Consider the following 23566-nt stretch of genomic DNA (forward strand, 5'->3'; position numbering starts at 1 on the left):
TGTGAGGAGCGGCTGAGGGAGCTGGGGGGGTTTGGTCTGGAGAAGGGGAGGCTCAGGGGAGACCTCATTGCTCTCTGCAACTGCCTGAAAGGAAGCTGTGGGGAGCTGGGGGTCGGCCTCTTCTCACAGGTAACCAGTGATAGGACCAGGGAATGGCCTCAAGCTGTGCCAGGGGAGGTTCAGGGTGGAAATGAGGAGACATTTCTACTCAGAAAGAGCAGTCAGGCACTGGGACGGGTTGCCCAAGGAGGTGGTGGAGTCACTGTCCCTGGGGGTGTTCAAGGAAAGGTTGGACGTGGTGCTTGGGGACAGGGTTTGGTGGGTGTCATTGGTGGTAGGGGGATGGACCAGAGGATCCTGGAGGTCTTTTCCAACCTTCATTATTCTGTAATTCTACATGGTATACAGCAGCTTTAACTGCTGTATGGAAAGTTAAGACATTATGTGATTTTGTCTCTTCTCTTACCATTTGGATTAATATATCCAATTCTATTGTATTAGATTGCAAACTGCCTTCATTTTTGTGCTTTTTCATATTTGTTATTGAGCAACTTAAGACAGTAGCAAAGTTTTGTAAATCTGGTATCATCCAACTTATAATTCTGCCTGTGTTTTAATAGGACAAATTAAATTTACTACTGGCAAGCCATAGAGGTCAAAACCAGTATCAAAATATGGAAATAGAAAAATTGAGGTGTTACCTCTTCGAGTTTTCACAAGATTCTGTTTAGAGACACCATCACATGTAGTATACAGGAAAATGTGTTATTTTGTCTAGGAAACACTGAACCAGTATAAATCATTGTTTAAATCTATTACAATAGTCTAGGTCCTTGTACTAACCCAAAAAATTCATTGTGATGAAGTGGAATTAGTGGATGGTGCAGTACTTAATGCAGAGGTAATAATATGATTTCCCTCATTAGTGCAGGACTACTATAGCTTTCTAATTGATTTTAATTGGCATTTAATTAGAAACTGTGAATCCCCTGTGGCCAATTCATACTTTACAGTATTCCAAGGTAGACTATTATTTCTTTTCTACAACTGACTTCCCAACTGCAGGTTAGGAAAACTATGAAATGCTGTTTTTGACTCGCAACCTTTGAGAGTCTTGTGTACAGAGATTGTACGTCATAGGCTTAGGCTCTTTATCAGTTCTGGGCTGTAAAGGTCCCCATCAGCTGTATCAGTAAAGCATCCCTTTTTCTCTCTCTGCTTTTATTATGGAGTGGAGTTTCCTAGTGCCAAAGTAGCTCATAGACCACTGTGCTTATGCTGCATGTATCAAAGTATTTCTTTAGGAAATAATCCAAGGACTACGTGTTCAGAATTTGTGCGAGGATGCAGACAAAAGTTTCATCATCTATGAAAGACTGAGAATACCTATGAGTCTCTATACTGAAAGGGTAATAAAAGGTACTGAAATGAAATACCATATTGTTACAGACCCAGAAAGAATGACTTGAGATAGAGAGGGAGAATATTCTACTCTTTGAATGAACACCACAAAGAAATCCCTGTACTGGCATGATATGAAACTTTTATTGCACTGCAGATTTTCAATTGCACCGTATTAAACCATATTAATATTTGTTTTTTCTAGGGCAGTCAAAAATCATTGGTAATGATGAATTTTTCATTTACGCTAGTGCCAAATGATCAGCCGCAGTGCTCCGAGGTCAGTCAATCATCCCACTCTGGTGGAACATTTTTGCCTTTAAGGCAAATGAAACTTTTTTTCCTCTCTGTCTCAAGTGCCGATAACTTATGGGACAAACTCACTAATAGCTCATCCCGTGAGCCCCAGCTATTGTCCTATGATCCATCAACATACCTGAAATGAACAGTGATTTCCCTGGGGACGAGGGATAGGCCTGCACAGAGCTTTGTTGTGTACCTGAATGTAGATTCTCTGATAAACAACTGGATCAAGCCAAGTCTCTCTATCTAGCCATGCTGTGGCTTGCTACAAAGGAGGAGCTCCCTGAGAGTCTGCTCCAAAACTGCATATAGTTTCAGGAGGATCTTTATTGCAGTAGTCTTCAGAACAGGAATTTAACAGAGTCAAATACAGATAACCTGACTGTGAAGTCAGCTATTCAGATCAGGGGTTAGTATCCAGCCTTTCTTGCCTCTCCCCCAAGCTCAGGTGTCTGGCCACATGTTAACATAAGTGGTTTTTAGCTCTTAATTGTGGCTTTCATCTAAAAGCATTTAGAATAGTCATCATTCCCACCACTGGAACAACATGAGCTCATACTGAAGCAATATTTTGAAGCATTTAAACAAAGTGACCTCCACAAACATTAATCCTAATAGTCCAGTTTGTAACGGAAATCTACAGGATTATTGCCTGAATTGTGGTTTTGCTGCAGGTTTGATGTGTGGTACAGATTTCTTATAATAATTTGCCTCAGTACAGCAAATGAAAACGAAGGTATGATTGGCCTAAAACTCTTTGTTTATGTCACATCCAAAGAGAAGCATCGGATCGTTTGGTTCCTGGCTTTGTTTGGCACAGAAGTGTAACTACAGAGATTTTTTCAGTGAAATTCATTCACTTTATCTTTGTTTTAGTATTGCCATTCTGAGATTGGTTATACACTGAAACTGGATCTGTTTTATTTGTCTGCATGGTGTATTTAGCCTTACAACACAATATTCCTTTCTTGGCTGTATGTCATTTTTTATTACTTGTGCTCTGAAGCTTTTGAATTTAGCTCAGACTTTGAGGCTGAAAGCCGTTGATTTCTGAAAGGTAAAAATGAACAAAGAAAAACTCCTCCAAAGCTTGCTAAATCAACATATTTGTTTGCAAACCAGTAACAACAAAAAGGTTGCTCAAGAGACCTGCTTTTTTTTCTGCTTCACATCCTTGCTTTGTGCTCTGTGTCAGTCCTGCTTACCCTTTTTCTTTTCTTTAATACTACCTCTTTGTTTCTTCTGTTCCACCCGCTATTGTGCTTCTTTCCTTATCTCTTCCTAAGTCTTCTATACCTCCTTCAAGTTTCTCCTCTGAAGGTGAGAACATCTTCCAGTAACTTATCAGCAGACCATGTTCTCGTATGCCTGATAATGGTGGAAATCAGACATCCCACTTCCTGAACGGGATTTACCAGGAGCTGTATTCTTTTACAACTAGCATTTTATTTCTGTGCTAGTCCACTAAGCTGGCAGGAATAATTCAAGAATAAGGCATGATACAAAGTGTGGTCAGGTCTCAGGCTGGTTTAATCAGGGAAATACTGTAAATCCATGGGTTGTTTAGGACTTTCACAAAGAGAGCACGACACCCTTCTGTGTCCATCTCCTTGACACTTTGATGAGCTGACGTGCCTGAATCCAAGTTAAATGTAATCTGCAGTTGGTACTTGGCTGGGTATTTGATGTGACTGGATGGGCAGTCTTCATTTTGTACCTGTATTAGTGGCTGTGTGTGGGCATCGGCAGGCTTTTGAAGGCACTTTAGCACTGGTCTAAATATGCTTTTACCACCAGCAATGGTAATACTGCTGTTGACCTCAATGGAAATAAGTTTGACAAATGCCAAGTGGTTTTGAAAATCTCACTGAGGTGTTCCACGCTCATCCTGCTGCCAGGAGCCTTAAGGAATAAGGCTGTTGAGAGCACTGCCACCAGCTGCACCTCCCACGGTGGGGGCTGCTGCCAAAGCCACGCTGGAGTGAGCATCACGAGAGTGGCACTAAGTGACCCACCCTTGCCGATGTGAGACAATTAGGATTTACTTTTAAAAGTGTTCCCACTGTAAATGTAGTTTGACAGGACGTATGTCTAAGGTAAAGTTGGAGCAGCACAGCAGTAGTGTGTTGGTCTGCATGGAGGACAAAGGCATGTGGGGCATGTGGGAAGTTGCGTAAAAATGCAGTGACTGAATCCAAGGCAAGCTTGTAAAGCAGTTGTTCTCCACGTTTCTTGAAAATCTGAAATATTTTACTAGCCCAAAGTGGAAAATGCATTGTGCTTGTATGCAATAAAATATGAGTGTTTGTCTTTGAAAAAATCTATTTATAGGCATTGTCAATGGCAGCCAGTCAGCCCACTGTCTAACTGCTAACCTGCCAATTTTCTCTTTATATTTTTATTAACTGCAGCTTTGGGATTCACAGTTTATTCTAATTTGTTCTTAACGATAGTAAGCCAAAGTCTTTTGTGTCAGTACTTGTGAGTCACACGGAAGTGCTGGAGTCAAACTTTATATGGAAATGACTTGTGGTGGTTTTTGTTTTTGTTTTTTCAGAGGTGATTTTTGCGATGTTTTGTTTTGAGAATTGGTATCAAGAAAGGTACATGTCACTAAAAAATAAAACAAAATATTGCAATATGCATTGTTTTAAAGTATCTTGATTCTGTACAACTAATATGAATAATTTCCTGGTCTTGGGGATGTTCCTTTAGTCTTTTTAGTTAAGGATTTAAAGAAAAAAGTGACTCTGCATTTTCAGTGAAACATACCTGTTCATTTCTGAGATGACTGTGATTCTGTTGAAGTTAGTGCTATCTCAGAAATGTTTAGCACAGTTGGAGAAATGCTTGTCTTTGTAATGCATGGTTTTAAGCATGGTTAATTGTCACTTCTGCATTCATTAGCTCCCAAACTGTGTGTACGTGCACTAACTTGGCTTTAGAGAAGATTGAGCAAGTTCAGTATATTTAGGGCAGACAAAACAAGTTTATGTGGGTCAGGAAATATGATTTGTGAAATGCCATCCTCCATTATGTGTATCGGTAGCTAGTGCTGTGCCTGCTCTGTGTGTAGGGGGTAGAGTTGAGCTATTCATGCTATTTAGTTGGTTTTAGTCATTTCAACAAACTTGACTGCATTTTCTCCACACAGACAGGAACTCAAAGAAAGATGTATTTAGCAAAAGACAACTTCCTTAAGTTAAAATTGAAAACAATAAAAAGAGCAAACATTTTGAGCAGAAACAATCCTTTATTGTCCCAATGCAGCTGAAGAGAGAGCAACAAAGGCTCAGTGTCAGTGATAAGATCTAGCACCTTGCTATGTTCCTTGAGTTGTTGGAGGGTGTTGAGGAAGAAAATGGAGACAGATAATACCGTGGTATTACCAGGTACACTGTGCATTAAAGGCCATGGGAATTGTGCTTTTTCTGCCAGGAGTGAATTGGATACTTGGTGGTGTTGAGTTTTTTTTGCATTTTTTGCAGATAAATGCAATAACAGAAGACTGTCAGAGAAGTTAAATTTTCAGTGAATGTCAAGACTGCAGAACTTCTGTTCTGATCATATTACCTTCAAGCAGCCAGGAAAACTATAAAAGAAAGCAAATGTTTGCGATAACAAAACGACTGCTCTAATTTCATCCAGTGATAGATATTTGAAAATGATTATATATACCTAAGGTGTAGAAATACGGTGCTCTAGTTAACCCCCAAAGAAGAGAAAGAGCCATAGGTGAAAACACAGTGGACTCAAACTGTGAAATTAAACTGATGTCCTGGAAAATAAACATGGACCAAGAAATACCCTCACTGAGGGGTGCCCTAGGAAGCACAAGCACATAAAATGCTCAGATACTCTTATTTTTTCTTTACCTCTTTTAACCTATATTTAAGAAGTTCTTAGAATTAAATTATTTTTCTTATTTCTAAGTGAATTTGGAAGAGTGCAGAAAAATACAGAAAGAAAATGGAGAGTCTACTGAGGACAGGTGACCTAATTTATGGCTTTCTATCCCAAGTCTCATCAGGATGTCCAAGGATAACACCAGTTAGCTCATAATTAGTAATTGTCAGAAAGGTTGGCAGGGAGACCAGAAGTGGTTTTATTAGACCAAGTGATGCAGCTGTGGGGAAAGGAAAAGGTGTGGGGTAAATAAGACCATCTTGAAGTTGCTTACGTGTTTTGCACTAACAGCAGTTGCATGTCCTCCAGACAGGACCATGTTGGTTGCCGTATGAACCTTCCTAATTACTATCAATGTATGAACAGCAGTTCTGGATCATTTATTTTCTCATGTACTAAGATGCAGGGCCTTGAATAGCCTTGACTTCCAGAGGATGGGTACTTGATAATTTGGGGGAACATATGCTAAACCTTGGCTGACAGGATTTATCAGTTGGAATCACGTTGCTTTAGTGTGTGCTGGCTTTAGTGTGTACAGGAGCTGGTCCATACACAAATAACAGGGAGAAATAAGAGAAAGATGCAAGTGTGAATTAAGGGGCTGTTGTGAAAATTAGTAGCTTAATTTAAAGAAATGGTTATCTGGAGGGAGAGAGAACAGAAGGTGATGCCTGCTTTTTAATGAAAAAGAAAACTCCAAATAAATGCTGAAACAAATGGCAAGGTCTTTAGACTGACAGTGAATAATAGAGCAGCTAGGAAAAGCAATTGTGTGCTTCCATTCTTAAGAAAGCCATTTCTTCTGGCAACCAACCATCCCAACCAGAGACTGAAGTCTTACTGTAGTAGGAAATGAGTTGTTCTGCTAACTTCACGCATGCAGTGAATTGGCTTCAGAGCTTCTACAGCAAAGCTATTTTAAAAGAAGCACCAAGTTGTATGTGAGGTTCATTAATATGCCTCACAGCATTCAGCAGTGATGATAGTGACAAAATGCACACAATGTACAGAGTTTAAGTATAGATTTAAATATCTTCTGTTTGGTTCTCAGTTGATTATGTTAGTGTTAGACAAATATTGCCTGAAAGGACACACGTACGTTAATTATCAATATAAGCTAGCAACCAGACCGGTAGATGTAGCATGCCCAGTCTTAGCTGATATGTGTACTGAACTTTATTGGGAAACAACAGTGCTGTTTTTTCTCTTGTGGGAAGTGATTGCACTGCGCGATGGCAGCAAAAGTCACAAAAATCTGATCACAAAGGAAAAGTCTCTGCATTATTAAACTGCTGTCATTCTTCCTTCTTTTTCCTGAAACACAAATAAAATATATTTTTAAATTTAGTAAGAAACAGTAATTAAGTAAGATTTGGATTTCCTTTGGTGGGAAAACATAGGATGTGCCATAACTTTCAGTGTATCAGATGAATGAGAGGCAATCCACACAGTAATGCAGCCCACCTGCTGAAGAGGTAACAATGAGACCATTCACTAAAAAAGCACCAGTAATTAATGCTAGAGTTATACAGGGTTGTTGGCCAGTTAGTGGCCTGGTGTAAATAAGTATAGCGCTAATGGTACCCTAATTTGCACCCATGTTATACGGCATTTAAAGCTATTTAAAGTATAAGTGTTATTTTTTATATTTTTTCCTGTCAAATAAGAGATTCCTTTCAGTTCTGCGATGTGTAAGTAATGATTTAGACATTTCCTGAGAGAGTAACAGTCAGGTCAGCGTTTCTTGTTGAAAACTGTTGTTCTGTTGAAAGTAATTGCAGTTTTCATGATAAAATGTTGTATGTATTATATAAAATGTATTGAGCAATGGTGTAGTTAAGGATATACCCGGGATTTCCACTGTAAAAACCAACTGCCTATTCTGAAGTCTTTAATATAGCTGTAAAAGCTGATTATACATTGGAGTGTGAGTGTAAAGATCTTGGAGAAAGAGCTCTTTAGCACACATTAAAGATATCTCTATATAATGGCTTATAAACATCTTCCCTCAAAACCTGACAATATTGAAGGGAGATGATGAAGAGCTACTCAAAAATCCATTTAACTGATAAGCTGAACGCTCCTAATAACTGAATTTCAAGCATCACAGTGAAATAAGTGAAAACAGTCTAAAGCAAAGAGTCTCGGCTGTAGGAAATCCAGCCCTTTCAGAACATTTTCTAGACACAGTGAGTTCTTCGGAGCTCGTTTAATACTGATAATGTCAGCCCTGTAGGTACGCCCAGTGAGCACCGGCTGCCTGTCTCTCTGGTGCCAGGTACCACAGGAACAGAGCCCGTCAGTCAGAGCTTGCCAAGGGGACAGCCGTCGGTCTGTGTTCTGGACAGGAACTGTCCCCTGCTGCCTGCTGGGTGAGTGCGTGATGCTGAGGGGCTGTCTGTACCTGCAGAGAGATCGGATCTACGCCTGCTGTGCTGGAGCTAAAGGCAGAGGAGCCTGTGCTGGTGGCTTGGGGAGGGCAAGTTCCTGCCTGGACATGTTGTTGTTGTTTTTTTCCCCTCTCTTGAGCCTTCACTAACTTGGGGATCTCTGGAATGTATGTACTCCATCCCGTGTAGAAAAGATGTCCTAAGTCCTACAGCCACAGATTATACACTTGGGGTGCTCTTATGCTCTCATCTCTGCACCTGAGTTCCTAAGACTTGGAGGATACAAGCAAAACTCAGTACGAGATGTTTATGGAAGGATGACTACTGGCAACAGAATAAAAACTTGGGTATATGGGAGAGTAAGCACCCTGCAGTGACGTACACAGAACAGCTGTCACAGCTAGCACACGAGTACAAAGGACTTTTTCTAAAACAAGAAGCATCGTGCTCAGTACAGGTTAGTCCTGTCTGGCTCTTGCTATGAAAGAAAAACACCACCTGAATCCTGGAATAGATGCTAGAGCTCGTGAGCAAATACACGCCAGTCTCAACCTGAAATGCTGGTTCAGAAGGGCCCATCTCTCTTCCAAATAAAGAAAAGGACAGAACTTAAATGAAGGGAAAACAAACAAACAAACAACAACAACAAAAAGGAAACTGGAAGTTATGTAAGAAGAGTTTTTTGTAAAGCTAAAGGGAAGAAAGATTACCGTTTTAGATTCAAGGTTTTCTAGGTTCTCCAGTGAAGACAGCAATTAGAGGTAAATGTACGTATGGGAATTCGGTGCATTTAGCTTATCTAAAAGAAGGGGAGAACTGTTTAATGGACAGTATCTTCGTGGAGGGGGAAACCATCTAGTAAAGATTTCTTTAAAGCAGCAAAGAAGGACATAGTGAAAACCGATTGCAGCAAGCTAACACTAGACAAATTTAAATTAGAAGTTGAGCATGTGTTTTAGACAGGTGGGGACAGCTCACTGCTGAGAAACATTGCTAAGGACATTGGTGTTCATGTTTCTTATGGATGTGCTGCATTCAAATGCAAAATCTTGGATTTAAAACAGACCTAACTGGTGATTGCTAGATCCAGTACAAGGCAGGAACTACAGCTGGGTGGAAGGAGCAGAAACCACCATTGGGTTCACTAAGCGCAAAGTGAAATTGCAGCCTTAAAATAGCCACACAAGGCGTGTGTCTGTCTGTCTGCCTCTGGCCCCTGTGCACCAAGGGTTGCAGCTTCCCCAGGAAGCCATAAAGCACTATCTTTTTAACCACATCATACAGCAGCCTCCTTGCTTTCTCCCTCAGAGATTTTTTAAAGTAGCTATGACTTGCTGTTCACTGATTCCATTTCAGAACATGGGGAGAAAACCCAGCAGAGAGTACAGATTAGGACAGCCGCTGAACAGGGCATGGCGAATCTCAAGGGAGGGACAGTTCCCAAATGTTCCCTACATTTCTTAAACTCCTGGATTTACTCTCTGGAGGTAACACATCCTGGGATAAGCTGTCACACTGCAGGGAAAGGGATGTTTCTGCAGTGAAGGCAGCGTCAGCATCCTGCTTCCACTCAGTACTGCCCAAGGAGTTCCTGTAACGTGTGGGATCAGAGCCTGAGACTGGATGTGCCATAATCTGACGCATTTTTCAGAATGAGGGGCTCTGCTTGGCCACAGGGCTGAGCTCTGTGCTCGCGGGAGTTTGAATTTGCCTGTTAATAGCAGGTTCAGCATCAGCATCTTTTTGCCCCTGCCTCTTTAAGGGCTGGCCCTCGGAGTCCAATTTGCATATATGGTTGGCATAATTATATATTCAAATTAGACATTCTTCTTTAACTTCCTTGCATATCTGGCTAGCCCATTGGAGAGATTTAGGGGTGCCTCGCAGTCGGTGAAGTTGACTCAAACTAGCTTTGTCCACATCACACGAGCGTATGTAAACCATTTCAGCTGGCTCCTGACCACCAGGAATGTCTTGAACCATTTCAGGTCTGTTTTCAGCTTGTTTCTGATGGCTCAGGGCCAACATATCTGTATATAACTGTATATCCGTTTCCATTTATATAAAAATCATTTTTAATCAAGGCTTACAAAGCATTTCAAATATTTAGAAAAGAAGGGAAAGTACAAGTTTCTTTGCAATGAGGAGAACTGAGTCTCCCTTGAAAACTGAGCAGCATGATAATTTTCAACACCAGTTATCTTCAACACCAGAATTTGGCAGAATGTGATCGAATTAGGGCCTAAGGATTCGAATTCCATTTTGAGAGCATGCTGGAAGAAGGAGTCGGCAAGCACAAAGACACCGTACTTGCCGTGTAAGAACTTGGGAACGGAAGGGATAAGGTCAGGAGAAGGGGCAGCATCCCGGTGTTCATGACAGGAAACAGAATGGCAAGCAGAAGGCCTGGCCCAGAGCCCCCTTGAAGCATGCAGCAGAGCCAGGCCGGGGCCAGCACAGCCTCCGGGTAAGGCTGCAGGCAGTGCCTGGTGGGAAGCACACTCACTGGTCAGGCTGAGGGTGAGATGGGATTTTCTCATCCTAGCCCACTGTTTCAACAAAGTCCTTTACTGTCAAGCTAACCACGTACATTTTTAAAGAAACTATGACTATTCTCTCCTGGCGGTGGGATTTGGGCATCGGCAGTAAATGGAAATGAACTTTCTCTTCCATGGAGTTGAAGACCACCCAACCAAAAACAACACCAGAGGAGCTGCTGATATGTATGTGCTTAACTTGGCCCACCATTAAGCTTCAGCTACTTCCATGGTGTCTTTTGATATGCTTTTGATTATTGTGTTACTTATGTTATTAGGGAAATCTGAAAATGTTTTATTGCATCGAGATCTTTCACTTAACTCGCTCTCAGTTTCTGCAGTTCATATCTCTGATGGTTCAAGAATGAGTTACAAATAGCATCATTGCTAGTGAATGCAATAACAAGGTATTATTTGCATTAATATCGGTAATATGCCTGTACTCTGGGAGAGAAAACCTTAAACACTAGAAAATTGTCCTGTTCATTTCTTTTCATTAATTAGGTTCTTATGGGAGTGCAATTAGGGCAAACAGGAACCGACGATCTTTGTGGTGCTTTCACCATACTCACAGATAGAGAGGCGTCATTTCCTTTTACAAAGCTGCTCAGCGATCACCATTAATGTGTTTTAAATGAAAGCATAGCAACAACAGAGATGATTTTCTTGTCACTCTGAATAGGTTTGAACAGTAAGTTTGAGTGATAAAGGTTTTGCACTGCTAATGGACTTGGGTGAGATTGAGTCTCAAGCAGTCCCAAGGAGTAAACTCACCTGTGCTTCAGGGTTAGAGCTCTGCTGATAGAAACTCAGTAACTCGAGGCACATGGAGAGGGAACCATGTGCAGGAGGAGAGACATTCACCTCCCTTTCAGCACCTGAGTCTCCGGGGTTCCTGTTTCTCTCCCTGCTTTTTCTGCATCCCCCTGTTGCACCCTTCCCAGGGACAGGACTGGCACAACTCCTTATGCCCAGAGCAGGAAAAACTAAACCTTATGAAAAGGCTGCAGCAAACTTCAGAAAGGGTAAACATCTGTTTGGTTGGAATTGGCTGTAAATCCCCCAGGAGGCAGCACCCTGTAGCATGATGTGGTGCTCCAGAACACACCTGATGCACAAGCAGTTAGAAGGAGGAGACAGAATAATCTGTGTTTATCACTAACCAAAGTACTTTTTGAAAAAGAATAGCTTTTCAAAGTAGATTAAATGTGAGATGTGCTGCAGTGAGAGAGGTGGTAAGACAATAAGATACATTTCCCTCTAAAGTGCTGTAAGCATCTTGCTTTGAAAACATGCATTGTGGGGAGCTGTAAATTCAGCTCTTGGCTGTGCATCCTGGCTGATAGGGCCCAGGGACAGTTTGGAGCACACCTGACTGGAGTCAGGCTGCCAGCTCAGACTGCAGAATTGGACATCTGCTGAGCACAATGTAGGGGAGAATGAAAAAGTACCCGTCCTTCTCTTGAGGATCAAAGCACAGTGAAAATGCACTTCCATAGAAAGTAACAGAATAAGATTAATTTTACATGCTACAGCTATGATTGTCCAAGTGTTACAGGGAAGGCAGGATAAATTCAGGCAGACAAGGTTTCATTAATTGAGGGAATTTCCAGGCTAATTTACAGGTGTTCAGGGACCTGACCTATTTCAATCTGAATAATGTCTGATGGCAGAGTTCGATATCCACAAACATTCTATTTAAAGAGAGGGGAGAATGTTTTGAGTTGGGTTTTCTTAATTAGCATTCCACAAATATGCCATGGTTTTGCTAAGCCCAGCTAACACTTATTTCCCTGTGAGACTTAAACTTAAAAGAAAATCAGCATATTTCACTCTGCTCTGTGTAGAAGAGAAAAATAAATTCTTGTACTGCGTCTGCATGTTGGCTTAAGCTTTTATCTGAAATAAGGAAAACAAAACTAAAATTGTCAGCTACATTTTACACATTTCCATTAACAATCAGACTCTGATTTCCAGTTTCACTTGCGTAATGGACAACTACCTTGGCCATTAACTTTATCTAAAGTGGATGTTAATTGGCACTAAATTACAGTTCCTAAGGTGCCTAAATACGTACCCACCTGAATAGGAACAGTCACCTGCCATTCATGGTATTGCTGAGAGGGAAACAATGAGTAAAAGGAAGAAAAGAAGCTAGGGAAGACATTTCACCACCAGCTCTGGTGTTCCAGTTAATCACTGTAACTTAAAGTTATATGCTGAATTTTAAAATGTTGACTACAATTTTTAACTTTTTTTTTTAAGCCTACTTAGAAAGAAATAATCTTAAGCCCTTTGGGAATCAGTTAATATTAATGCTATTGTGCCTTGATGCCAAAATTGAGTGAGTAGCTAACAAAGAAATGTGTTTGACTCACAAGTTCCATTAAGAGAGGTGAGGAGTGGAAGATGTGGGTTAATTCAGCTGTTTCCAATTCACTTTTCTCTTCAGTTAATACCAAATATTATGCTTGCCTAAGGTGACAGTGGCACCAAGCAGTTACCTCCTGGTAACTCCTGTTTGTATTTCATTACAGCTTTGAGTTCCCAACAAAGATAGTGCTGCTGGTCCTGCCTGCTGTGCAAATACATGGATGAGGAAAGCTCCTGTCTCTGGCATGTTTGCAGTCTTCTAGATGTAATCAGAAGGTAATGCACTAACTTCGTAGATCTCTGTAATAAGCTTTATATAGTGGGAAGGTTACTTTAAATGTGTAGTCACTCACTGAAAACCAGGCTTAACCTTTTGTACGGTACTGCCTGGCAGAGCCATCTATCTGTTAATAATTTAGATTCCCTGCTGACTGTTTTCTAACCATTTTCATCTTTCTGCTCTGGCTTCTCTTGGCTATAAGGGAAATACAGTATTTCTCACTGTCTGACCCAAAATCTTGCCATAAATCTTCCTCAGAGGATAGGGACTCAGCATATACCAACATTTAGAAGTGGATTTGTGCTAATGCAACCCTGCTGCTAACAGACAGAGAAGTAGTAAAATTGATAGCTAGACAGCCCCAAACATGTCATCAGATTAATAACAGATATCCACTATGCAAAACAATACAAACAGGCTCCTGAGAATTGCTTCTGCTCTCTGTAGGATAATTTAAGAAATTGTTAAGCATAGCCAGCTCCTGTGAATGGCGTTTCTCCATCTCCTGGCAAAACATGTGCAATCATGCCCAGTTCTCATACACTGTATCACAGACAGTATATGTGACTATGACTGGGAAATACAGTTTCTGTGAAGTTAGCTAAATACCACAGCTCTCCCCAGATCTTGGCATTTGTAAAATATTAAGATTATAAAGAATAGTGACTTTGTTTTGCACAAGAGATGAAAGTTGAGATCTCCCATGCCATCTTTATTGGTGAAGAGTTCATTCTCACAAAGGCTAATAATCTTGACTCCACTGTAAAGTAGATTTGCAACTTCTTTAATCTTTTCAGGATCAGCAAGCCAGCCAGAGGCTAAATAAGCACTGACAGCTGTTAGGCTATTAGATGTGTTAATCAAATTTTTGTAACTGTTTAGAAACTTAAACATTACCAGAACAAGGTAGTTAGGACCTTTTTTTTTTTTTTTTTTTTTTTTTAATACCAGATTTATCCAGAACTCTGTATTCTGCACATTTTTTTCTACACAATTTCTCAGAAGTAACTTGAAATCTTTATCCTTCTCTTTCTTATGCAATCATAGAAAAGACTAGGTTGGAAGGGACTTCATCTACTCCAACCTTCTGTCAAAGGCTAGGCCTACACTAGGGATGCTAGCCATCAGCTCTCATTCTGACACTGCAGGTACATATGGAGAATCAAGGGAGTGACATCCATAGAAAATGAGGCTGGACTGTGCAGTTAAGCAGATTCAGTACACTGTGGTAACTGCAATGAATGTATCCACAGTACCTGTGCATACTTGGTGAGTCCAGTTGCAGCATGCTGCCATTAATTTAGACTCCATCACCCCAACTTTGTAATTCAGGTCAAGCTAGCAAAGGAACCAATAGCTTTATAAGCTGACACAATAGCTTTATAAAGCTGAACCAGTATCTTAGTAAGCTCTGCAGGAGGAGCTGGGGTTATTCAGCCTGGAGAAGAGGAGGCTCAGGGGTGACCTTATCGCACTCTACAGGTACCTTAAAGGAGGCTGTAGCAAGGTGGGGTTAGTCTATTCTCCCACGTGACTGGTGACAGGATGAGGGGGAATGGGCTAAAGTTGTGCCAGGGAGGTTTAGGTTGGATGTTACGAAGAACTTCTTTACTGAGAGGGTTGTGAGGCATTGGAATGGGCTGTCCAGGGAAGTGGTGGAGTCACCATCCCTGGAGGTCTTTAAAAGATGTTTAGATGTAGAGCTTAGTGATATGGTTTAGTTGAGGACTTTTTGGTGTTAGGTCAGAGGTTGGACTAGATGATCTTGGAGGTCTCTTCCAACCTAGATGATTCTGTGACTCTGTGAATTGAGATTTAAGATTGGACTACTATGGAAGTGTATGTTTTTGGCTGGTGGCAGGGAAAAAAAAAGATAGTGCTTACAGTGGGTGGCTATTTGTGACAAAACCAGGTCCTCTCTGTGTTTTCCGGGTGTCCCCAGGCAGGTGGAGCACAAGGAGCCTGAGCCCCAAGGTGCCTCATTAATCTCATTGCTCTGCACTGAGGAAGCTGCACCAAAGACCCTCCATCCATGTCACTTGGACAGCTCAGTGTACTGATGGGGGAGGTGCTGGGGGCTTGTGGCCAAAGCCTCCAACTGATCTGGCACACTAATGAGCCTCCAGCAAGTCAGGAAAACCCATCTTCTGCTGTCTCTGCCTGGTCCCTCATTACCATCACATCAAGTCAGATTTTCTCAGGCCCACCAGCCTTCCTCAAAGTCCCACCCCTCACATAGCTGTTACTCTGGCTCCAGGAAATGAGAGCAAGCCTTGGGTCTGTCAAATGATCCCAGCAAAACTGAGATTCCTCTGGGCAATGACTCTAAAGTAGTCACATTTTTATAACAGGCATCACAAAAAGGAGTAAAAGTGAAATACCTGTTTATTCCTACGCCATCTCAAGGAACATTAAATGTGAAATCAGATCTCGGGGTTAAAACCTGGTCATTGCTGCTTGTTCCACTGTCACTTGTCAATTTGCAGCTGTTCCCCCAGGATTGCTGTGCCTCGCTGTGTCAGTTTTGCTGTGCTCCTTGTCAGCTTCACGATAAGGAGCAAGGGGGAAAATTGGCAACAGGCACACAGGGATCAGAGGTGGAATAAATTGAGAAGGAGTGGTAGAAAAAACACCAAGGTCTTGGAGCTCAGGAACACTGAAAACCAACACAGAATTAAAGCTGTATTTGGCGTGCAGTTAAAACTGCACAAGTTCTGAGACATCAGGTGGTGTTCTAAATTATAGCAAAAGGTGAAGAATCTGTGAACATTGCTAACCAAAGGGGTAAGATGAGAGACGGTACTTGGCTGTAGCAAAGGGAAGCAGGAAGAGACAGAAATGAAGGTAATCAATTACAAGATTACAATTTTTCAGTCAGCTGCACTGGTAAATACTAGAACAGAATCTGCGGAAAGCCATAAGGTTTTGCAGAATAACTGCTGTGTGTCTACCTGTGGCTGCAGAGACGGGAGTGAGTTTGGGGTACACAGTTTAAGCTATACTCGTACAAACTAGGCTCATACTCAGTACAGCCATGCTGAAACCTAGGCAAGCAATGTGCTGCTGCACCTATTTCCTGCATGGGTCAGGTGCAGTTAGAGCATCACTCCTTGTGAAAACGTGGGAGAGATTTGGGGTGTACATTGAACAGGGGAAAAGGTTAGCAGCCTTCTGACTAGGCAAAAAACAGTATCCACACATTTCAGAAAAAAAAAAAAAATCTTACCTAATGCCTACTTCCAAAGTTAGTGGTTGTTATTCAGTGTGTTAAATGTGGAAAGAGTAACATTTTGGGGCAGAAGGGATTCTGTAGCCCAACATATTACAAAGCTCTGGCCATTTTGCTGGAAGATCCTAGCATTGATATCCCAGCATCTGTTAGAACCGATGTATTTTTAGATGTACATATGTTATGGATTTTAAGACTTCAAGAAATGGAAACACATCTCTGAATGGGCTGCTCGCAGAGCTTCTTCCAAGGTGGTTTAAAAAAAAAAAAAAAAAAAGGATCTCATCTCATCTGAATTACTCCTATAAAGATTTTTGTTATGCCCTTCTCTCCCAGATAATGAAGATGTCTGGTTTGAGAGATTTCCTTCCCACAAACACATTTAGCACTAAACTCGCTCTTTAAGAGTCTCAGGGATACAGACTTTGAGCACCCAGGTCCAGTGGAAGGGACCATGGCAGGGGGGTTGAACTTAGATGATCTTTAAAGTCCTTCCAATCCAAAGCATTCTGATTGCCATATATAAGGCTTGGTTTACATGTCCTACTGTAGGATTCTTTTCTTAACAGTTGTTTATCATTTTGTTGAACTGGAACCAGTTAGGTTGATTTTCCAGTCAGGGTTATATTCCAAGCTAAATGAATGCTTATGGCTGCATTATTTTTTTAGTTACTTATTGTAATTTTCAGCCAAAATGATTCAGTTATTTGCAAGAATAAGCCAAGGGAAGTACATCATTTGGTTTGTTTGTTTCTAATGTTTAAAGTAAAAGAAGCTTTGACAACCATAGTTGTATCTTTGTTGCGGAAATAAATTCCATCATGTTTTGAAGTGCTCTGATACCATCTTGCCATTAAAAAAAAAAAAAAAAAAGTTCTGTCTTCACAGCTGTTCAAAGCTGGGCTTGGTGAATGTACAGCATGCAACACAGAGTTTTGGGGGCCTTCCTGAGGGGAACGGGGTTAAACCAAAATGTTGAATAACATCTTATGGCCCAGCAGAAGTAGATGATTAATGCACCAAATTCAGATATCAAAAGGCTGTGTCCAAATGTTTAGCAGAGTTCATAGGTGTAGCCATTCTGTTCTACTTATTTTTGACCCTTTAAACAGAGCTGTTTCCATGCTGTGTTGCATGTGGTGAGCCAAAGGCTACTTGCTGTGGTGCCACGGCAGATGCCCGATCTGCGAGCCACTGCTGCAGCTTTTCTGAAGAGCATAGGCTCCGCCAGCGGCCTTCTTTGAAGGGTGGCATGGTATCCCAGTAATGGTTCCTCTGCAATTGCTCTGCATGTATTTGAGGCCTGTTCCTGCTGCTGAGGGTTAAGATGTGCTGAGCACCACTGTCTCGCTGCGTTCAGCTGGAGCTGACAGCTCCAGATACCTTGCAAGAGTAAGCACTTGACATGTTAGAAAAGTGAAGCAATCAGCATTTTATGCATGTCAGGATGTGATCATGCTTGTTTTACTTCACTCTTCAATAGTCTTTCTCTCCAAAAAACTTGTGCTTAATAAAGTCCATGCCTTCAACCAAAAGGCAGCGGGTTTAGTTATGGACTGGTTATGAGCAGGCTTTTGCATGAAAAAGTTTTCTTTCATTTTAGCTGTGTGCCTAGCACATTAAATTTCATATGAATCAAATAAGATTTTATTTTATATTCATGTAAAATATGCACTGTCAGTTCCATGCAGGAACTATGCATTCCAAAAATATGGGTTCCTCACACACTTTCTTACCAAGGTGTGCTCTTAATGCCCGGTAGGAGTCACAGCCGCAGAGCACCTATGTGCGTTTACATGGCTGTGTGGCTGACAGGATTTGCCTGATGGTTAGCAGGCAGAAATGAGCACCAAAATCTTTCCTAAATCAGTTCCGCTGAGGCCTAGCCAGGAGCAGAACATTCTAGAGCCATTTGGGCCCAGCCAGGACCAGCTGCGTCCTACAGGCTGTGCCACACCCTCCTCACACATCGCCTCACGGGCTGCCTGCTGACACACAGCCAACAAGAGGATATTGACACCCTGGTACAAATCCCCAGCCAGCAGGACTTCGCAGCCTCCTGGGAGAGGTTCCTGGGGACAGGAGCACCCTTGGGGCTGGGTCAGCGTGGCACTGCCCCCCTCGCAGCCCCTGAGGCACAGAGGGAGCCCCACACAGGGAGCTGCGCTGCTGCACCCCCATCTCCTCAGCTTGCTGCGGGCTGGCCGAGAAGGAGGTGGTGCTTGGGCAAGCAGCAACGGGGAATATGGGTTGTAACAGCCTTCGGGAAGGCTCCCAACATTTCTTTGCTGGCTGAACTCCATTTAAATTGTGTTAATGCAGCAGAGACTTGTGTGTGTTATCTGCTGATGAGATGTGAATGATGCAATATTGATAGAGAGGGACGAAAGGGATGACTGTCTGACATGGAAATGTGAGGAGACGTAGCTGCTTTACCCTAAATCACATGATCTGTTCTTAAGACAAATGCGTTGTGTCTAACGTGGAAGTGTTACACTGACATCCAACACCATTCCTTTCTGTGGAAGCATGAATGTTGGAAATAGACCCCTGTGATCAGTGAAAAATGTATTGAATTTAATTCCTCTTGGCACTGGAGAATCATTTGTATTATCCCACCATGGCAAGTCAGTGATAGCAACCTTGGTTATGAGTAGAGAGCATTTTATTATTTATCATATTTAAGCATGCTCTCCTCTGAAGAAGTACTGCTTTTAATGATAGATATTTGGTGATGTGAATATAAAATACGTCACAATTTCTGGTATCTTTCTAATTTTATGGATGGCACAGCTTAAAACCAGGAACATCAAATAAAATAACTGCTGCCGAGAGTGAATGAAAGTTGGCAGGTATGGCAGTTTAAAATAGCCTGATTTTCACCCTAAATATAGGCTGGTTTAATTGAAATCTAGTGGTAGCTATGAGACAGCTGCTATATCAAAGACCAGTGACAGCCTGCTGAGGTTAAAAGAATACAGGCTGCCTGTATCTCTGCTGAGATAAAGTGGCATCACAGAGAGCAGAGCAATAGATAGATTGATAAAAAGTTGAGTTCTTTAAAACACTGATTTGTAAAGCCTTTATGCAGTTTTATTTATAGTTTGTTTGTCTCTGTCCTCCTAATAGAAAAGGTTTTTGCCTAAAGTCAGAAGTGTGATGCAAATCCTTAGTTGCTCTTAACTGATTTAGCCCAGCAGGAAAAGAAGCCACAGATATGTCTGCTCAGAAATTCTGCTGTTTAGGAACAATAATAGAAGAATTTCAACTTCTTCCTGTTAGAGACTTTCTTACAAATGGGTATTTCAGCTCCATGAGGTCAGCCTTCAAATGTCATGTGGTTTAGGGGAGAACCCTTAGTATATTGAAGCACAATCCTATGCTTGCGTACCATAAACGGAGTGATCTAATATAGCGATCCTCATCCCTAGCAGTGCAGTTAGTAGCCCACTATCCGACCCCAGTAACCAATAGGACCATGTGCAAAGAGACCAGAGATTTAATTCTAGGAAGCAGTTGTCCCTGTTTGTTGCAGGTGAAAAGTGAGCATTTCTCATTATGCTGCTGCTTTCAATATTCTCTAATTAACAAGTACTTCTTTTAATTTCCATGCTTTCTGGTTATTACTATTTTTTCAACCTCATACAGTCTAAACCCTGAACTTTCAGACTTATCCTCCCTGGCAGCTATTGCCATTCTTTTTGCTTTCTACGTCTTAATTAATATTTGCCATGTTCTTACTAAGGTAAGTCTGTACTTTTTCATTATATGAAATTAGAAGTAGATAAGCTTAGTTTCCAACTAAGAGAAGCTTTAGAAAGCTATGGGACACCTTCATATCTGGATTTATTTTCTGTTATTTTGACTCTCAGAAGTGCCCCTAAGATCTTCTATCAACCCTATCAATCAAATGAATCATCGAGTCAGAGATACGGTGTCTTCCATGGCAAGTTCTGTGGTGAGTTCCTGATTTGCTTGATTATTGCACAAAAACAACACCTCTTCATGGCTATGGGTTACTGCTGAATGAATACAAAATAAGGTGATTGAAAGTTCATCGACCTCAGTATTTGTGATTGCCGTCAGTAAGATGTGATTTCAATTCCTTTTCTTGGCCTCATATGCTCCCTGAGCTGGCAGAATCAGGAGCATTAGAAAGGCAAAGCAATCTGCCTAAGCAGGAGATAGAGCATCCTAACAGCAGTCCCTCTGGCTGAGTAAAGAGCAAAACAGGTGGGCTAGGAAAGCAGGAAGAGAGCTTTCTCTATGGGAGAAAAGAGAGACAATCCACGGAATTACTGAATGGTTTGCACAGACAGGCCAACAGGTGCCATTGTGATGGATTAATTAAGTATTCTGATGAACTTCTTTGGATATTTATAACATGTTCTTTGCTGATATCATTATACATATGTTATACAAACAAAAAGGAGTTTTGGAAGAGGAGCCAAAGATGTTGAGATACCTCAGAGGTTTTCTTGTACTCATTACTGCCCCCAAAGATATTCCTAAGTATCACATCATGCAAGCATACTTCTCTCCTCTGGACTGCCATGAAAGTTGAGACATTCCAGGGAGGCTCCTTGCACACCGTAGGACAGGGCAAAGAGGTGGGAGGCCATCCCAGCATGACTGCCCCACGTGTGCAGGCTGCCCAGAGCTGAGCTGCTTGACCCCAGGAAACCAGTGTGCTTCTGCTGAGGCACCTAACTGCACAGACAGCTTCCTCCCTGGCAGTCACCTGATTTCTTAATGCCGTTGTTTATGTAACTAACTTTAAATGGTTTCAGATAACCGGATTATTAAGGTTAGACCTGTGAAGTGTGTATGAGAGTGCGTTAGACTAAAAGGCTGCCTCTGGCAATGACCACTAGTGGACTTAGAGGGTAGGTCGTACAGCAGTGCCTCCACACAGTGGAAGATGGTACAGCAGAGCTTCATCAGTCTGTGCCTCAGGATCTCTTCAGCCAAGAGTGATATCTGTTTAATAGCTATGTAAAATTCCCACTGATGTTTGGGGGAGTTTTGCATGAGAAAAGAGATTCCAGTCACCCCTACTGAGCAAACAAAGAAATAATTTTGCATGATTTTTCTCTGCATTTGGCCACCTCCAATTCTGCTTTTTTTATACAAAAGCAACAGTTAAAATCATGACATCAAAACTTCCAAAGCCATATGAACAGAGCATTTAATCAAAACCCATAAACAGAGAAAACAAGGACTTTCTATCATAGACTACGCTGCATCTCTTGAGGAGCAGAGAGTATATTTATTAGGCTTCTTTTTGGAGGGAAGGATTTTCAGTTCCTCAAATAGATAGTTTTGAACAGTTCATTTCACAAAACATGAGAAAAGAAAGATTGGGGAAAAATTGTATTTCTCTGCCTCAAAATTGAGTTATGGGCAGAGTGTTTGCCAGCTCATTTTTCTTTCTTGTGTGAAACAGACATTTGTGAGTTGCAGAAAATGAGCAATAGGAAAAATTGTCTAAGCCTGCATAAGGAGGTTAGATATTTACCTGTATAATTTACAAGGACTTACAGACACTGCTATGCTTTTTTACCTAGGAAGGCCATTGTGGACACACTGCACAGTATTTTCACCTTAAAACGAATCAAGCCAATGGCATGCACAGATGGGTCAACTCTTGTCTGCCTTGAAGAAATGGGAGTGACAGCAGCTGTAAGTGAACCATTCTAAACTCGTAATACTCATTTTTGTAATCGAACTTGAGCTATCAGGCAGATGCAAGTAACATATTTTAGTGACTTGGCTTGCAAATAGAGCCCACAACATTTATGAGGACTTAAGAGCTTATTACATGGCCATCAGCACTCTCATTCAGATAATGGAGGGTCATAGGAGTGAAAACAGATCTTTTGGAATTACTTTCATGATGGGTGCTGCATGGGCTGGAATGGTTTGGGGTTATTTCTTTGCCAAACTCTCCACATAGCTAATTGAACCCAGAAACACGGGGGACCACTTTGAGAAGGACACGATAAAAGGCAGTGGAATTACAGCATTCGCCCTGGAAAAAGAGTGAATGCTTGAGGATGGTTTTGAGGCTATGTGTTGCTGAACTGCCTGCTGGGGTAAACCCACAACAGGATGTCACAATGGAAGGCAGGTTACAATTTTTTATAGGTAAGTACTGTATGGGCTGCTTAACTGAGATGATTGTGTGCTTGTATGTTAAGAGAGTCATGAGAGGGTTTCATGTTTGCTGCCAGGCTGGAGTTGGGAAGGACAGCCCTTCAGAGATTGCAAAAGATCCATCTCCTTAGCAGTCGACACTATGGATAGACAGGTATCCAGTACAAGTCCTCACTTAGTTAAGCAAATTCATGCAGTTTCTAACAGTTTGGGTTTTTTTGAATGTGCCCAATAAGTAAACTCTTACTGGTCGTTTTGCCCTACAGTTGCCTTTTACTGGGTTACCTTAGAGTTAATGAACCTTGTTAACATGACAAATTCAAGAAAGCACAGAAATGGAAGTAGGCTGGTGAAATACATGGTTGTGTTTTATTATGAAAAACTGTGAGGACAGCAAGAAAAGAGTACAGCGCTTCGTTGCAGGAGCTAGTCTTTATTTTCTTAAATTCTGAAGACACGAAGTATAAAAGAATAATTTCTTCTCTTATCAATTGCATGTCCCATTAGGCAAACACTTTGTCTTTTTCAGTTTGAGGAGCTATAGTTATGAAGGCTCACAGTGCCTAATTGCTTTGGTTTAATAACAAATTCTCATACTAAAGATGTATGGTTTGTGTATATTGCATCAACAAATAATATTTGTTAGCTGCTGCTGCACTGGAAGCAAAAGGGAACATAGCACATTAGGCCTCTTGTGTTTTTGTACATCCATTTCTAAATCCACTGTTAATATTTTTGGGTTCCTTGGTAAAGGAAAGAATGCTGTATGTCATTTGGCATCTGAAAGATGGTCTCTATCAGACTGTAATTATTTTATATACGCTTAATTCTTGGAAGAAAAAAAATAGCATCCTCTTCTGGGGGGAAAGAAAAAAAAGGAATGCTTCGTGGGTTAGCAGTTGTGGAATGAACTCAAATCCAGAAAATCTAGCCTAGATTTTAGTCTCAAGCCTGAATCTGTGTTAAAATCTTTTCAGGGTGCAAACAGTCT

General features: G+C 41.4%; 1 protein-coding gene across 1 annotated transcript in view; it reads left to right on the plus strand.

Annotated features, from left to right (window-relative positions):
• Window positions 1–23566, plus strand: part of GPC1 (glypican 1) — a 287237-nt gene that overhangs the window by 65333 nt on the left and 198338 nt on the right. Inside the window, exons 3-5 of the mRNA XM_072042424.1 lie at window positions 13075–13186; window positions 20292–20377; window positions 21987–22101. The gene's annotated coding sequence lies outside the window, so the exon portion shown is untranslated. The remainder of the gene's footprint in view (window positions 1–13074; window positions 13187–20291; window positions 20378–21986; window positions 22102–23566) is intronic.

This window comes from Anas platyrhynchos, chromosome 9, assembly GCF_047663525.1.
Source record: "Anas platyrhynchos isolate ZD024472 breed Pekin duck chromosome 9, IASCAAS_PekinDuck_T2T, whole genome shotgun sequence".
Classification (NCBI taxonomy): Eukaryota; Metazoa; Chordata; class Aves; order Anseriformes; family Anatidae; genus Anas; species Anas platyrhynchos.